Below are 13,956 nucleotides of genomic sequence, written 5' to 3'. Positions count from 1 at the left end.
AGGTCTTGATCACAGGGCATGAGACCCTCATGTCAGGTACCCCACTCAGTGGGGAGTCTGCTTGAGATTCTCTCCCTCTGCCCCTCTCCCGCCTTGCACACTTTCTCTCAAATAAATAATAAATCTATCTAAAAAAAAAAAAAAAAAAAAAGAGAGGGCACCTGAGTGGCTCAGGTCAGTTAAGCATCCTGTCTTCAGCTCAGGTCATGACCTCAGGGTGCTGGATGAGCCACTGAGTCAGGCTCCCTTGCTCAGAGAGGGAGTCTGCTCCCTCGTCTCTCACCCGTGCTCTCTCTCTTGCTTGCTCTATCTCAAATAAATAAAATCTTTAAAAATAAGGAGAGGGGACAAAATTCTTAAGTGGGTATTGCCTCTTTTTTTCCCCATGGAATCCTCCCAGCCTGGTCCTGTCCCCTCTTCACTACCTTCCCTCCTTCCCACAAGAAAATAGCTAGTGGCCATTTGCACTCTAAACACTGAACTGCACCCTTACTTCCTTGTAGAAAATAAAGGCGATAAAGTCCAACAGTGCCCTCTGGTGGCCATTCCAGGTGCAGCTTCAAAGAGCACCTATAGATAGATGCAATACAGCCTGCGGGTGGAGGGTGGCGCCCAGTTGCTGCTAGTGGTTTCGCAGGCACTAAACCGGCCAGTGACCCTGGGCTTTAAGTCACCCTGAGGTTAGCACTTAAATGGGGTTAGGTCTCCCACTGGGCAACTTCATTTCTGCCCATCTAGTGTTTTGTTTGTTTAACAAGACACATTTATTGAGCAATTTATTTCTCGTAAGCCAGGCCTCAGCAGTATCAGGGTGGGGACAAACAATCTCTTGCTGGAAGGTTGGATTCAGCAGACCGCCTGGGCAGGTTTGGGAAGGACCCAGGTGAGCATTGGAAGGCCCACCAGGCTGGCTGGCAGGTAGGGAGGCCGCAGCAGAGTGGCTTAGCGTCCCAGCCTGGGCTGTACCGGGCTCTCGGGTGGCGCAGCAGTCAGGGCGTGCTCCAGGCACCTGCTCACCTTGGTCAGTCCGGGTCACTGGACGAGTTCCTGCGACGCGCTGCTGCACTTCCAAGTCTGCATCCCAGGAGGTGGTTGTAATCAACGCCCCTTCCCCACTCCAACCCATCTCAGGCCCTATCTTCTGGCTTCTGGAGCGTCCCCAGCAGGGGTCAGAGGGATCCTTGGTCCTCCGCAGTTTGGCAAGTGGAAGGTTCCACATGGCCTGGGTGGTGTCTCTGTGGCGTCCCATTCACCTCGCCTCCCATAGGACCTCCTCCATAGACGGGCCTTTCTGGCACTCTCCTTTCCTCTCGTATGCCCCTGTGTGGGCCCAGATACTCACATCTGGTGAGGAAGGCCTCCCATAGAGGGCCTGTGGTGGGAGGTAATGCGTCAGCACTCCTGCAGCGTGTCCTCCCAAACACTTGGAGATTTGTCACAGAGGTCTGGAAGAAGCCAGGCTCCACGATGGAGACTCGGACCCCAAATGAGCCACATCCCGCCTGGATGGGGATAGAGGGAGTGTTTCTGGGTTCTTGCCTCCTTTATAGGAAAGGGACCCTTGGGGGACATGGGGTGTGGGGGGCTAAAATGGGAAAGTTATCACAGGCTGGGGACCTGGGTCCTGAAGGTCAAAGGGATCCCTGCTGTCCTGGGAAGGGGGCAGGTGGGCCAGTTATTTTCGAGATTGCCTTCTTCCTTTGTACGCCCTACATCTAGAATGGGGGTCAGTAAACTTCTTCCTTTAAAGGGACAGACACAAGTATTTTTGGCAACACAGGCCTAAAAATTAATGATTTCAGGTAGGTACTTACATAACCATTTACAATGTAACTATTTTAAATGTAAACACCAGGGCACCTGAGTGGCTCAGTCGGCTGGGGATCCGAATTCTTGATTTTGGCTTGGGTGGTGATCTCGGGTCATGGATCAAGCCTTAGGCAGTGTGGAGGCCACTTGAGATTCTCCTCCCTCTGCCCCTCCCCCATGCGCGTGTGCTCTTCCTCAAATAAAGGCCACCTTTTACCACCCCACAGGGTAGTAAACAACACAGGTTGGAGTCCTGGGTGCTGGACGGAAGGGTGTAGACTGGTATTTGCTGAGACTACAGAGACACGCCTTCCAACTCCCTTGACATGGATGCAAAATCAAGTATAAAGTATGTGTTCCATGATGCTGATTGGAAAAGTAAAAGACCAAGTGGATAGGACAAAAAGTATATGAAATTCTTTGCTGAGTGAGGGTGACGAAGGCAGGCTTCCTACAGAAAGTGGGCTGGCTGGGGCAGTGCATGCTCCAAATTGACCGCCTGGGTGGTACTTGTCAAGTCTCCTTTGTGCTCTCATGGGACTTTGAGTATTATTGTTTAATTTAAAAAAATTTTTTTAAAGATTTTATTTATTTGAGAGAGAGAGAGCATTTAGAGAGAGAGCAAGCACAAGTCGGGGGCAGAGGGAGAAGCAGGCTTCCCTGAGCAGGAGCCCAACGTGAGGCTCCGATCCAAGGACCCTGAGATCATGACTTGAGCCGAAGGCAAGACGCTTAACGGAAAGAGCCCCCAGGTGCCCCGACACATTGTTTAAAGATGAAGGGCAGGAGAACAGAAAGATGAGGGGCAAGCCGACCTGGGGTAAGTCCCAGTGCTTCCATCAACTAGCTGTGCGGTCTTGGGTTAGCTATGCGCTCCCTGCAGATATTAATGCCTATCCCTCAGAGGGTTGCTGGGAGAAATAAAGGAGAAAATGTTCTGTAAAGTACTAGCTCATCACAAGTAATAAGCTACTACTAATCATACTAGGGGCGCCCTGCGGCTCAGTTAAGCGTCTGCCTTCGGCTCAGATCCTGGGACTGAGCCCCACCGGGCTCCCTGCTCAGGGGGAGCCCCTGCTTCTCCTCTCCCTCTCCCCTCCCTCTGCTTCTGCTCCCTTGTGTAGTGCGCCAGCATGCTCTCTCTCTCTCCAATAAAAAAAAAAATCCTACTAATAATGCGTAGACTTGGGGGCATTGTCTATGTGCCAGGCTCTGTGGGGCCTTACACATACCTCATTTCACTCCCCCAGCACCCATGAGTAGGTCTTCTCATCCTCATTTAACAGATGAGGAACAAACTGTGGTAAAGAGAGGTAACCCTCAAGGTCACGAAGCTCCCATGACAGGGAGGCCAGGGGTTCGAACCCACAAAGTTGAGCCCTAAACTGTCTCCCTCCTCAGGATCCTTCACTATGCTGTGTTTTCATCATTCCTGCAGGGCAGCCCAGGGCTCACCCCTCACCTCAGGCTGTCAGAGAAGGCCTCCAGGCCAAACTTGAGACACAGTAGCCCCCGCCATTGGCTGCCAGGCGACCCAGAACACTGGTGACGTTGACCACTCCGGCCTCGGCCCGCTGCAGCAGTGGCAGCAGGGCGCAGGGTGACGCCCGACGTGACTCCAGTGTGTATTTCACGCTCAGCACTGACGGAAATCATTCTAGGTGTGAGCCACGGTGTGGCCCGATGATCCCGGCCACACCAGCGTTATTCACCGTGACCAAAAGCCCTGTGGAGAGAGGAGACAGACACTCACAGGGTAGGTAAGGCATTCCGGCACTCCCTCCCTGATCACGCCTCTTCCCCACGCAGTCCCTCCAACTTCAAGCAGCCTGCCAGTGGGGCCTAGTGGCTACTCACCTGCTTCCCTCGACGGTGTTTCCACCCACTTGGCTGCCCGCGGGACTCTGGGGATCAGTAACATCCAGCAGGGTGGTGTGGAGGCGGGAGGAGGCCACCCGCTGTAGGTCCTCTTGCCCCCTCAGGTCAGGCAGCTGGCCAGACTCGAAGCCTCTCTGGTCCAGTCTCAGTGACAAAAGCCGCCCTCAAGCCTGAGTCGCAGCCGGTGATGAAGATGAAAGCTGCCGCTGGCGGGCAGGCTCTGGCGGTCCCCTGAGAATCTCACAGCGCCGCCAGAGCAGGACTCCCAGCAGCAGAGGCAGCCACATGGCCAGAGCTCAAGTGACCTGCCGGTGGCAGCCGAGGCTGGGCAGGAAAAACTTGTCTCGCTTACTCTGGTCTCAAACCTCTGCCCCTGAGAGCCTCTCCCTAGCTGGAAGCCTGGTCTGAGCAGATCGAGAAATTATCTGCTTGGCAGGTAACTGGCACACTCTGGCTCACACGCAAGAGAGAAAAGACCCAGGCCGACCCTGCATTCCAGGCTACCTTAATAAAGCCGGTGAGCCGCCGGGGTGCAGACTCCGGCTCGAGCAGAGGAACTGCTGGCTTTCCCTCTCCTGCTAGGCCAGTTATTATCTGAATTCCCCTGCGTGTAAACCGGGCCTTATTTTTGGAAACACGTATACAGGGCCAAGAGCCCTGCGCGTCCTGTTGGCCCCAAACTTACTGTGTGATGCTGAGTGTCTCCCGAATCCCAGCTTATTCTACCCGTGGCTAATGCCCACCTCCCGCAGCCTGACCTGGCAGCTGTGGAGGGTCCACGGGATCATGGTGAGGAAGCACTTGAAAAGCTTACGGCTTTGACTTACCAACACGTAGACAGAGCGCCCTCAGAGCCCAGCTCCTTTATGTCTGCTCAGCTCCCTCGGGCAAAGCTGAGCAGGCGGCACAACGCCTGAAGCTCCTTGTTTCGGCTCGTTTGAGACTTTGCTCCCAGTCTTTCCAGGCTCCACACTAGCTACAGCTAATGCCAAAGTCCGCAGCGGTGGCCTGGGGGTCCCCAAAGATTAAGTGTGGGTGGGGTGGGGGGAGGGGCTGGGAGGAGCCCGGGAAGCTGAGCTCCGGTGGTCGGGGTTGCTGCTTACACAGGCCAGGCGTGCCCAGGCCCCCTTCTTGGCTGTCTTTTCCAGCTGGGGTGCCTGACCGCCCTGTCACGGATGACCAGGGAGGAGGATATGTCAAGGATGGCATGCCCCTCTCTGTTGGTGATCCTGGACCTGCCGCTCCTCCTCCTCCTTCCAAGCCCCAAAGCGCCCCCATGCCCAAGAACTACCCTCCAACCTGTCCGGACTCATGACACTGCTTAGCACTTCAGGCCGGGAGAGCCACTGAGCACGTGGGAGAGGCAGAGAGGGCCAGAGCCGGGACCAAGCCTGCTCCCTGGTGTATTTCTCCTCTGCAGGAAACCAAAGTCCTGAGTCAGGAAGCTTGGGGCAGGGCCCACTAGCCTCTTCCGGGTGGAGGTGTGGGCAATCTTCTGCCCTCGCTTACAGCACGCACCTGCACCAAAATTGAAGAGGAAAAGAGGGGTGGGGCAGTAGGAGATGCTGGCTCCACCCTTTACCCAAAGCTAACTGTCACTTGGAAACGGTCTTTGAATCTCCGCTTCCATTCTACCCACCGTCCTGGGCTCATAGCTCTTTTGAAACATACCACAGAGAAACGGAGGCTTGTGTTTTGTTCCTTGGCCTGTCAGCTTCCATGGGGAGTAGGAGGGGCGGGGTAGAGGGAAGGGAAGAGGGGCTAGGAGGGGCAGACTGCAGCTGCCCTTGTACACATATTCCAGTGCGGTGGCAATGGTGCATACAGCCTCGACATGCTCCGCGCCCAGTTCTTCCACATCCCCGATTTCCTGGGAAGGGGAGGAGAGGAGGGCTGGTAATCAGGGTGTACAGAGTGTGTGCTATGGAGACAGATGGAGCACTTTCCATCCACATCCCCCAGAAAAGGCTTTGCTTGAACTCCACCAACTACTTTTCTCTCTCTAGCCTCTCTGACACTGGGGCCATCGACAGCATTTCTGGGACCGTCCCCACTTCCTTTTTTTTTTTTAAAAAGATTTTATTTATTTATCTGTCAGGAGAGAGCGCATACAGGAGAGCAGCAGGCTTCCTACTGAGCAGAGAGCCCGATGGGACTCGATCCCAGCACCTCCTGGGATCATGACTCGCGCCAAAGGCAGATGCTTAACTGACTAAGCCACCCAGGCACCCCCTCCCCACTTCCTTTTAACCTGAGGCCTGAGCTGACGCGGCATGGAGGCAGTCAACAGGGTCCCAGTGGATGTAGGGAGTGTGGCCCACCTTGAGTGCCTGGATTGAAGTTCTCCACCATCCCTATCCACTGGCCTGTGTTTGCTTGGCAAATCGCGTAAGCCTGGACCTGTAGGGTCTTCACCTCATGGTCCAGCTTTCTCTGGTTCATGTAGGCCTGGGCCTGGCCACTAGAGGTTGAAAGAGGGATGAGATCAGCTGACCCAGCTGGTGGGGAGTGGTCTCCCAGGACTAAACATTCCACTGCCACGGTGGGAGGGGAGCCAGCAGCCAGACTGAGGAAAACCTCATGATTTTGGCCATTCTTGGATGTGCTGCAATGACCACCGCTCATGCAAATGAACCAGCTTCTTTCCTCCCACTCCCAGCATTCCCAGGAAAGCCTAGCTGGGAGCTGACTGAGAATTTACCATCTCCTACCTCTCTCAAAGGAATTCCTAGAGCTGGGTGAGAGAAGGGAGGATCAACCTGAGGGAATATCCCTGGGGAAGAAGCCGGGAGGGTAAAGGGGGCCCAGAGAAGCGGAAAATCCAGCAGCAGGGACACATCCCGCTGTGCTTGAAGCCGGTGATCTGTGCAAGAAGTTGAAGGGAATTGGGCCCTCCCTGAATCTGGGGTGGGATGGGGAGAGAGCCAGCCTCTCCCAGGAGCTCAGGTCAAGAGAAGATATCCCAGGGGCTGCTTCTGGGCTCTCTCCCCACCCTTCTCCTGCCCACACAGATGAAGGAAACACACACACACACACACACACACACACACACACACACACACAATCTCTCCCTCCCTCCTTCTTCCTTTGCTCTAGGCAGTTTTTCTTTCTTTCTTTTCTCCTCAATCAAGATTGGTTGCAGCTACTCATTAACGCCATGAGGTCGCAATCCCCAACCCTCCTGCTCCCCTTCCCAATCTCCCATCCCACAACAACTGTTCTTCTCATTGGCTGCGCTTTGACTTCCCATCCTAAACCTCTAGGTCATCTGGGAGACTCCGCATTCGGGGCCCACCCCCCACTGGAATCTGTGAGGGCTGGAGGGGGCAAGGGGGGTTGGGGTGGAGAGAATGGGAAGGCCACCTGACAGGGGCTGAGATAGACTGAGCCTTTGTTTTCCTTTCCAGGGAATGAGGAGGGACCTCGTGGGCAGCAACACAAACCCTTTCTTAATCTGGCTTTCTTGGCTTAGCTGTCCTCTAAGCTGGAAGAGGGGTGGCCCTCAGCAAAGGAAGAGCAGAGGGAGAAGCCTGGGCCAATCTCACAGCACGGCCCAAGTGGTGCTAACGTGAGGGAGGAAAGTAGCAGACCCTCTCCTTTCTCTCTTTGGGAGATAGCTAGGCCATAGTAAGGGGCAGCATAGAGGTTGAAACAGTGCCAGGCCCCCAAGCTTTAAGACAGTCCCCCTGGCAGTTTTGTAAAATCTACTTCCTGTTGACCTCCCGCTTCCACAGTGATTGAAGGGAGAGGTTCTGGAGGAGGGAGATCAGAGGCCCCAACCACAGCCTTCTTTGTCCCCCAGTCCTCCCCAGAGATGAGTAATGAAGATGACAGCCCTGCATGGCTTTTACTTGGGTGACTCAAGTCTCTGATTCACAATCAAAGCTATTGTTGGGGTGGAAGGCATCATACTGCCCCTTTTTTCCAGTCATCATCTCAGCACTCTTCTGGTCACTCAGGTCAAGAGACAGTATTCTTTGCTCCTTCCCAAGTCTCTGGTTGTTACTGGAGTCCTCCCATAGACTGGCGTAGGGGATGCGTCTCTGAGACCCAGAAGGAAGGGCCCGGCCGGCCTGGCTCTGCTACAGCTCCTGGCCGAGGCCTCTGCCCTTCCCCTCACCAGCTGTGCCATCTCTTTTCCTGCCAGCTGCCCTCCCCAGGCCTGCCAGAGGGTGGAAGTGCAGAGAAGGAGAGGGTGGCAAGTTCTGGTGAAGGAGGGTGCTCTCCCTCCTGCTGAAGGGACAGCTGGACTTGGAGGGATGAAGGGAAGTGGCAGATGGCACAAGTTGTGAGGTTATTGTGGGAGGGGGAATCTGGCTGCTTCTCCAAACCACTGCAGCTGTGCTGCTCCTTGTGCAACGTTAGGGTCAGAGCTGACTCAAGCCTCTCCCCCATAAAGTTAAGCTGGGGGAGGGGAGGGAATGAATGTGGACCATCTCATCCCCTCAACAGCAGTCTGAGGGCTGGACCTTGCCAATGCCTAAACTTGGGGGGTGTTGATGGAAGAGTGTTCATACCCCACATTGAGGTGATCCACCAAAGCTTCTGGGTCAGGCAGGTCGCGCTGCAGTGATAGCTCTCTCGCCTCCTCTTCTCTGGGGATGGGGGGAAAGGGATTGGAGTGGAGACTCGGTTCTTGAAGGGCGGAAGCAGAGGGTCACACCATTAATTACTATCCCGCTAGTTGCAGGGAACATCTCAACTAATCTCACAGTGCCGGAGCTGAAAAGGACCTTGCAAAACATAAGGCAAGCCTTTTCATTTCATTGTTTTTAAATTTTTTATATTAAAAAATTGTTTTTTCTAAGCCTTTTCATTTTAGAGGTGAGTTAAGTGGTACCCCTGGGAACGGGAAGCGACTCGCCCAGGGACGCTAACGAGCTCGCGGCGGCGCCTGGGACTCCAGACCCCGGCACCATTTTCCAATTATCCTGGCTTGAGGATTGGTAACTCCTGATTCTCAGGCCAGATCCTGGAAGGGCGCCACCCCCATTTCCGTGGTTTCTCTCAGGCCTCCAAGAATCTCTTCCCCAGCCTCGGCCCCAACACTCTCCTCTCAGGAGCGTCCCTTCCCACTATCGGGACGAGAGGCGCCCTGGGCCAATCGGCACAGCGCTGATCCACGCGCAGGGCGGGCCGAGGGATGCGTGAGATTCGACGTGGGGGCGTTACTGAGGGGGCGCAGTGTTGCCACAGGACCAGAGCCCGTTGGCTAGGAACGGATTTCCAAAAGAGAGCGCCCCACCTCCCTGACGCCCACCAGCCCGCGTCCTTCCCTGATCTAGGCCGTTACTCGAGGTCCAGGCCTGGTTGAGGCGCCAGGGGCCGCGGCGGAAGAGCGCACCGGCGGACGGGACTGATCTGGTTCACCCCCTGCAGCTCCTGCGCTCAGTTCTGTTTGGCCTGGTGTTCTTCAGCAGCCGGGACAGCATGGTCGCAACGGGCTGGGGCTGGGCGGCGCCTGGCCCCCTCCGACTCCGGGAGCTGGAAACCCGCACCGCGGCTCCCCCAAGGCCCGGGTCACGTGACTGCAATGTCACGTGAGGCCAGGGACCGCCCCCTTTTAAGAAGGGTGGAGGTTATAGAAGATCTTGGGCTTCTTGAACCGAGGAATTGGTAGAGGTTAGGGAAAGGAGCCTTGGTCTTTTTGGGGGCTCCCTTTGGTGAGTGCGTTGAAAGTTTTCTTTAGCACCACTTGTTTAGCCTGCTTCTGATCGTCTCCTTGGGATCTCAGGGCTCCCTGGGAGGCCTAAATGCTTCGGTTGCATCATTGTTCTGTTGGCTGGGGGAGCAGAGCTCCTGACTCATTGGATATTCTTTCCTTTCTCGCTTTTCCCTCCTCCTGGCAGCTCTGGTCGGTTCTCCATTGATTCCCGCAAAGCACCCCTCTCTCTATGGAGGCAATGCTTTCCTCTCTTTTCCAGCCCTCCCCTTTCGCTTCTCACCTCCGCCCTGCCAAGATCCCTCAGCTCTGGGTGATCACTGCAGCTAGCATTTCAGCATTCCCTGCTGCCTCTAGGGAGCTTTGCTAATTTTGGCTGGCTATGTGTGGTGAATGTATAATCCTTATCTCTGTCCTTTTGTGGTCAGGAATGTGAACCCTTTCAGTCTTACCAGAAGAGTAAGTGCAGCTGCTCACAGTAAAAGGTAATCATACAACACCTCTGAACCGAAGAGAAACGCTTCCGGATTAACTCCAACGAGAAAATGATAAACATCAACAACATGTTTCTTGCTACTGCCATCATCTCTCCGGTAATCAAGGCGTCGCTAACGAGCGCCATGAGTGTTCTGGGCAAATGGCTTACGCTGGATTTTGGTTTTCCTAGTAAAATAAGGGGATTGGATTACATCAGCAGTTCTCAGCCCTGGCTAACATTAGAACGGCCTGGGGAAGTTTTTAAAAATGCCCTGGCCTTAGACTGAGTAACTAGACTTCTTAAAGGAGTGGAGCCCAAGCATAAGTATTTTTAAAAAGTTGTTCAGCTGCATCGAGCGCTGGCGAATCACTGGACTAAGCCACATCTAAGGCTGTTTCCAACTATGGCATTCTCTCATTTTATGATTCAGTTACATAGTAGAAAATTGGCTTCATGATATATACTTACGGGAAGAGAAACAGGTGCTGATTTAGAATAAAACTTTCTTGAATTTTCTGAGAAAGAGTTGAGGATTACCGATTGAGTCATTCAACTATTTGCAGAGTAGCATCGTAAATCCTGGAGGTGTGCACCGGTGAAAGGATTAGTGAATGAAATGGTTAAGTGGTAGCATAAAGCAGAACGTTAAATGCCACCAGGATAAAAAAATTTTGAATAAAACTGTTGGATACTGCATATGTATATGTCTATGCTTATATGTGTACTAGAACTTATTTTTCCAACATTTCCTGCTGCCCTTACCATGGGCCAAACACTTCACACGTATTCATTCATTTAATCCCTAGAACTATGGTGTGTGAATTATGGTTGCCCTCAATTTTCAGATGGGGAATCTGAGGTACAGAGCAGTTGAGCAATAGAGCTGATAAGTGGTGGGGCTAGGATACAAAACCCAGCCATCTGACTCCAGAGCCTGGGTAACCACTGCCCTATGCTGCGCAAACCATGGGGCAGACTCCCCAGGAGGGAGGCTCTGTGTCTCAAGTCACTATGCCCTTCTAGCTTGTGGGCACAGTTGAAGGGAATCCTGGTAGGGGAGGAGTGTTTGGGAAGAAGCCTGCTCCAGTGAGGGGCTGATCACTTGGAAGCGGAAGAGTGAGAGCATCACTGGGCAGCCTAGTCCAGTTCTTGCCCCAACCCCCCGCTTGGCTCCAGCTCCCACTGCAGTGAGCAAAGCAAAAACAGGGGCCAATATCTTCGAAGATGCTGGGTGCCTCACTCCCTGAGCCGTGGGGCCTGGGAGGGAAGAGCAGGGCTTGGAGGGGGTACCAGCAAAAATGGATCCTTGGGGATGTGAAACAGAGGGCAGGGGCTAATGAGGGGGTTGGTGTTGGGGTTTTGGTGGTGAGTTTGTGAATGTTAAGATTAGGCTGACTCAGGGAGAGTGCCAGCCCATCCTGTATTACCCTCACCCCACTGGCACAACTGCCTGACATTTTCACAATCAGTAGAGAGACTGCCAGGAATCTGCAGACATCAGCCCTGCCCCCTCCTCACACACTGGCTGTTCCTTTGCCCTAGAGCTGGGCAGAGGACATGGGTACCCCCTGTCTGGGGACCCCCAGCTGATCTTCTCCAGAGTCATCCTCCATTTGCTCTTTTTCTAGGCTTCTGCTGCTCACTGTGTAACTTCTCAGTTTCTGCTGAGTTGAAGCTCAGCTCCCCACCCGCCTTTGGTTGAGATGGACACAAGTTGCATGAATCTCTGAGAATGACTCTTGACATTTGAAATCTCTTCGCCTGCATCTCCGTACACTCCTCGCCCGATTGTTTCTCTCTTAGAATGAATGAATGCAACTCCATGCTCCTTTCCTCCCCACTCATTTCCTTGTTCTTTGAGGTCTCTTTCTGAGTTAGCTTTATCAGCAAGCTCTAAACTGAACGCCTTGGCCAAACACTAGGGCCGGAAGCAGCTGAGTTGTTAAGGGTTGGGTGTGAGGACCGAAGGAGAAACATGGAGTGAATGGAGAAGGCTTTCATACTGGAAGCCTGGCTGGGTTTCCAAGAGGGGGTTGCTGTTGGTGGTGTGCCAAGTTCCCAAATGTTGGCCTGAAGCCAGTGCTCAAAGAAAAGGGGCCCTCAAGACAGTCTAAATGGCTCCCTGTGGGAAGTGACCTCCCAGTCCTTCTCCAGAAAATGCATGGGTTTCCCTTGATCCTCAAAGACGAGAGCAGTCAAGTCATTTCTCCAGCGATTCCTCTCAATCACATTTATAGCCTCTTCTCTCCCAGCCACTCCCGCGCAGTTCAAGCTTGGCTACAGCCAGAATTTGAGGCAGGCAGAAGGATTACAGTGCTGAGAGGTGGGTGGGGTGAGAAAGTCCTCATGTTGTGTGTGTGTGTTGTGGGGAGGAAGAGGCTGACCCTGGGACATATGCTCCAAGGCTCTGCTGCCAGATGAGGTGGAGGGAGAAGTTAACCCTGCGATGTGTTCTGGAAGTGTTTGCTTGTAAGCTAGAGGCAGCAGCTGGAAAATGTGTAATCTGGGGAAGCTGAAAACAGGGATCCCAGATGGAGGCAAAGAAGGTTGTTAGAGGGGAAGGGGCTATGGAGAAAGACTCAGCTTCCACTCTTGATAGGGCTGAAGCCTCCTTTGCTGGGCCTTTGACATTAATCAATTTTTAAAATTATTTTGAAATAGTTAAGCAGACTCAGAGAAGTTAAAAATAGTACATGGAGTCTCCGGTGTACCTCTTCACCCAGCTTCCCTCACTGGTGACATCTGATAGGACTGTAAAGCACAGTATCAATCCAGAAGCTGACATAAGGACACTGGTCACTAGCTTACAGGCCTTATTCAGTTTTCATCAGTGTTTCACGTGCATTCGTTTCGTGTGTGTCGTGGTACAAGGTGGGTAGTTCTCTAAGCAGTTTTATCCTGTGTATAGATTTGAATAACTATCACCAAAATCAAGATACAGATCTCTTCATTACCACAAAGGAGCTTCCCGTGTTGTCTTTATCTTTTTTTTTTTTTTTGGCATTTATTTATTTATCTTATTTTTAAAAGATTTTATTTATTTATTTGAGAGAGAGAGTGAGCACAAGCCGGGGGAGAGGGGCACAGGGAGAGGAAGAAGCAGACTTCAAGTGGAGCAGGGAGCCGATTTAGGCTGGATCCTTAGGATCCCTGACTGCTGACTGAGCTAAGGCAAGATATTTCAACAAACTGGGCCACCCAGGCACCCCTATTTATTTATTATTTTTGAAGTATACTCAATACACGATGTTATGTTAGTTTCAGGTGTAATGTGCTATCTTTTTTTTTTTTTTAAAAGATTTTATTTATTTATTTGACAGAGATAGAGACAGCCAGCGAGAGAGGGAACACAAGCAGGGGGTAGGAGAGGAAGGGGGCTACACAGGCTCAGCGAGGGAGCCTGATGGGGCTCGATCCCATAACGCCAGGATCACGCCCCCTGAGCCGAAGGCAGACGCTAACCGCCAGCTACCCAGGCGCTTCCCTGTAATGTGCTATCTTTTTATACTCACCTCCTCTCATCCCTGTCTCCTAGCAATCACTAATCTGTTTGTCATCTCTATAGTTTTTTTCCTAAAATTTTATTTATTCATTTGACAGAAAGAGAGAGAGAAAGAGAGAGAACAAGCAGGGGGAGCAGCAGAGGGAGGTGGGAGAAGTAGGTTTCTGCTGAGTGGGGAGCCCAATGGGCTCGATCCTGCACTGGGATCATGACTCCAGCCGGCGGCAGACGCTAACCAATTGGAGCTGCACTCCAGGCGCCCCATCTCTATAGTTTTAATTGCTTTAATTTCATGAATTTCCAAACTCTTGACTCAAATACAAGAAGTTTCCTTTACAGGTTGTTTATTCAAACATTGAGCTTCATTCTCCAGATCCCCAATCCCTCTCATTCCTTCGCACTCTTTCACCACGCCTGCTTCTCACCCCATCTCAAATGCACACCTGGTCTCACTTCTCCTTTAGGGAAAATTGACATGTCTAAATTTACTGGTCTAGGACTTCCATGCATCCTCGCCCTCCTTTGCCCCACTATTTATAGCCAGGCTAATTTTTGGGGCAGCCTTCTCTCTTCTCTTTTTCCTGCTCCTTCCTCCTGTGGCGGGTGAGATGACTTCTCAAATATTTT

The 13,956-nt window shown here is 52.7% G+C and overlaps 1 pseudogene; it reads right to left on the bottom strand.

The window, feature by feature from the left end:
• Window positions 1-846: 846 nt before the first annotated feature.
• LOC121104469 lies at window positions 847-3,974 on the bottom strand (annotated as a pseudogene).
• Window positions 3,975-13,956: the final 9,982 nt, after the last annotated feature.

The sequence above is a fragment of the Ursus maritimus genome, unplaced genomic scaffold (genome assembly GCF_017311325.1).
Source record: "Ursus maritimus isolate PB19 unplaced genomic scaffold, ASM1731132v1 scaffold_21, whole genome shotgun sequence".
Taxonomy (NCBI): Eukaryota; Metazoa; Chordata; class Mammalia; order Carnivora; family Ursidae; genus Ursus; species Ursus maritimus.
Note: the sequence above shows the minus strand (reverse complement) of the source record. Positions and strands in the feature narration are given on the sequence as shown.